Here is a 4,161-nt window from a genome sequence, read left to right as displayed (position 1 = left end):
TACATTACATTATATTATATTATGTCATGTCATGTCACGTCATGTAATATACCATCTTACCAGCCACTTTATCATATAAATAAGCAAAGTTAGACTCTATTACAATAAAATAACTTTTTACATTAGTTATATAAATTATTATATATGTATATATAATACATTATTAAACACAGTTACATATTATAATTATTATACATGTGATTACTTAGCAAATTATTTTAGCAAACAGCCAGCTGATATAGCCTAATATTTTATGAACATTAAATAAGATGACTCTAACCTAGGAGTTCTAGAAGTCTTCACTTGATTGGTTTTGTTTCAATAACCTGCTTTGTGTGAGCTTGTGTTGGGGGGCATATCCTCAAGTAGATCCTTCCTCACCTTGTTTCTACATTTCTGTATTTACAGAACAGGATAATAACATAGTTCATAGAGTATTATTGAGCTTAGCAATTTTTACAGAACCAGGACCTCGGAAAATCTTCTCTTAGTTTGGCTTTAAAACTATGTGGTAATCTTTCTGCATTGTGTGTGTGTGTGTGTGTGTGTGTGCGCGCGCGCTTTCCTCTGATTCTAGAAAAGCTAGGAGAGGTTTGAATAGACATCATTATTTTTGGGTCATGTATTTGTGGGAGATAACTTGGATTGCCCCAGAATTATGCTAATCTAATGACGACTAGGATAGCAATCCAAGTATCTTGTACTAGGTCTGACAGTTTTCATGTTCTGGAACCTCTAACCACAGCTACTCTCAAGACCAAGATTCCAGGCCCAGATATTTGAGCAACAAACTTAAACTACATCTAAATCACATGAAAGACGGGACTGGCATTATAAAGACATCAACTACTGTGTAGTAAGGTGCAAACTGCTTATTCATGCAGACTGGGTTTCTACTCATACCATGTGCATATCAATGCCAGAAAAATTAAAAATTCAAACATAAAAACAAAACTTTAAAATGAGAGTTCCATACATGGTCCTTGGTTTCAGAAAAAAACCCTGTGCCCAGATATATTTGGTCCTTGTGGGGCTCCTATCCTTTCCCTGTCATACTAACTCCCCTTCTGCCGAAGGTTTGGTTATGAGTCTTAGTATCTGTTTTGAAATGCTGCTTGGTAGAGTCTTTCAGATGCCTTCTGCGGTAGACATATGGACATAACCTAGAACCTTTACTCGGACGAAGCTCGTGGTAGCTCAATAACCAGTTGGCTTCCCATAGTAAGGGGAACAGGGACTATCTCTGACAGGAACTCAATGGCAGGCTCTTTGACTCCCCATCCCCCAAGGGAGGAGCAGTTCTGCTAGGCCACAGAGGAGGACTTCGCAGCCAGCCCTGAAGATACCTGATAAAACAGGGCCAGATGAAAGGGGAGGAGGTCCTCCCCAATCCGTGGACTTGGAAAGGGGCAGGGAGAAGCTGAGGGAGGGAGGGTGGGATTGGGAGGGAATAAGGGAGAGGCATACAGCTGGGATACAGAGTTAATAAAATTTAACTAATAATAATAAACAATAAAAAAGTCAAAAATAAAATAAAATAAAATGAGAGTTCCTCCAGACATGCTTAAAAGCTTTAATAAGGAAAGACATTCTTAAAACTAAAATATCATGAGTGAGATAAGTGAAGAAATTCATTAAGTTTAGAACTTTGGTTAACTGAAGAGAAAGTAAAAAGATAAATCTTTGACAATTAGATACAATTCTAGTATTGAGAATATAACACACAAACACACACAATTGCTAGAACCACAAAGTACATATTTAATGGGGTAGTAACTGTATTCCTATGGGTATTCTTCATAAAATATGTACATGAATACACCCACAGAGGTAATCATTTGTGGATCCTGAATTTTATAAAGAAACAAAAAAATATGTATGTTTACATGATGTGAAAGCAGAAGTGAAATTGTCAAGGAACAGCTGGTGGAAAAGGAGAATTTGGGTCAAAACATACTGCGTACTTGTGAACCCCACGCTATAGACAATGAATATGTACAGTAAAAATACTAAAAATCAAACACAATACTTTTGCCTAAATTAACAGCAAATTGTTTACTGATGTGTAAATTTAAAAACAGTAAAAGAAATGAACAAGTCTGTGCATCAGCATAGATCTAATTAATGAGCATGCTTTATGTTGCAAAGATCAGGTTGCAGAATAATGCGTACAATAACGTATTCATAGTATAATAACATTCATATTACGTTCACAAATCTGTAGAACTGAACAATACTAGCCTTTTTTCATTATTAACAATTTTTATGATTTTTTTTTGTGTGTATACACTGAAAGGAGCCCTAACTAATAGGTAAGAGTTTAAAAGAATGCTATGTGGTAAGCTCTAGTATTTAATATAATCCTGTAGTGTCCTGGAGTAGCTGACATACCAAAGGCGGTGGCCATACATTTGTAAATGTTCAGAGACCAGGGAGAGAGATTATGAGGTCAGAGGGATCGATGGAGGCACGAGGTCTGACATATCCCATATTGTAATCCTTCCATTGGAAAAATCTACATTTCATCTCATTTGGACAGAGTGAAAACATCGGATGAAAAAGCAGTGGGGCTAGACTTTGAGCTCAGTTCTACAAGAATCGCACTTTTGATCTTTATTGTTCTGTTAGCAGGGGCTGGCCAATAGGAACTGGAAGTATCCTTCCAGAATATTTTACCATGGCGTGATCATCAAGACCTCCTCCGATGTGAGAAACAAAACTGACAGAAGACAATGGAGTCATGAGAGAGTGTATCGGAAATGAACAAAATGATGAAATGGCTGACGGATGAGACCATTAAGGGAAGTTAAAGGTGTTGGGCTGTAAACATAGAGAAGAGCAAACCTGAGCCAGGTACAGTGCCAGGATGGGAGGGTTATTTACTGAGGACAGAACTTTACTCTTCCTGGTCACCCAGGAGCAACCTGTAGAAGGTGAGCTCAGATTCCAGCCAGGAGGAGTTTGATAGCCAGAAGGAAGAACACAGGGGACGTCAGAAAGGTAAATTTCACCTTACATTATGGAAAATAGGGAATGGCCTGCACTAAGTGTTTTTTTAGACAGAATGACGTGGGGACCTGATGGACTCTGTGGGCACTTTCACTTTATTCTGTCTATTTCTGACCTTTCAGACTTTCCTGAAGGTTGTGGATCCTAAATGGCTCTAGGTAGTGCTCTGTAGCCCATGTCACATTGTTGGCAGATAGTTCCTGCAACTGGAAGAAAGGTTATAGTCTGATAGAGTTGTTTTCCATAAACAGACAAGTGTGTTCATAAGAGTTCAGTTGGCGCCTCTGTCAAAATATAGAACTTGATTTTTTTTTTAATTTAAAAGTTTAAGTTAGCCTATAGTCATGGGCTTCACTGCCGCATTTTAATTCAGAAATTCCGCTATATCTTTTGCTTGTTTATCCCTTCCTCTGTCATGCTCCCTGTCGCTGTCACTGCTGGTCTCCTCCATGAGTAACCCCCTCTTCCGTTTTTGTGTCACATGTATTCCATTACTTCTTTTTATTCCTTTCTCCTGCTTCCATTAAAACACGGTTCTCTCTTCTCACAGTTTGTATACATTTGTTGAAGAAATAATAACACCAAAATAAGCCAGGTGTGGTAATGCATGCCTTTAATCCCAGCACTCAGGAAACAAAGTCAAGCAGGTCTCTATGAGCTAAAGGTGGCTTGGTCTACATAGTGAGTTCCAGGAGAGCTAGGGCTATGGAGAGACCAGACCCTGTTTCACAAAACAAGACCAAAAAATATAAAACACTAAAGAGTACCAAAAACCAAGAAACAAACAATAAAATGCTTTCTCTTCAGGAATCAATCCAGGGTGTTGTAAATGATAGACAAATACTCTACCACTAACAGGCCCACTTGTCATTTTTATTTGGAGTTAACAGTTTTCCCTAATAAAACACAAAGTTAAAAGACACACACACGCATGCTTGATTTCCTGTTTCCTAATTTGAGGTAATGGGGAATACCTTTCAGTATTTCCATGGATTCACAGCCTCTTTCTGGTTCTCCAGATACCCAAGGTCAATAACAAAAATGGGAGAAAAGCCCGCATTGATCAGTGCTGTCATTGGAGTGATCAGCAAAGTTACCTTGACATGAAATAAGTGATCCCACTATCCTCTATTCATAGCTACAGGAATATAT

This window comes from Psammomys obesus, unplaced genomic scaffold (genome assembly GCF_907164565.1).
Source record: "Psammomys obesus unplaced genomic scaffold, mPsaObe1.curated_primary_1811, whole genome shotgun sequence".
Taxonomy (NCBI): domain Eukaryota; kingdom Metazoa; phylum Chordata; class Mammalia; order Rodentia; family Muridae; genus Psammomys; species Psammomys obesus.
Note: the sequence above shows the minus strand (reverse complement) of the source record.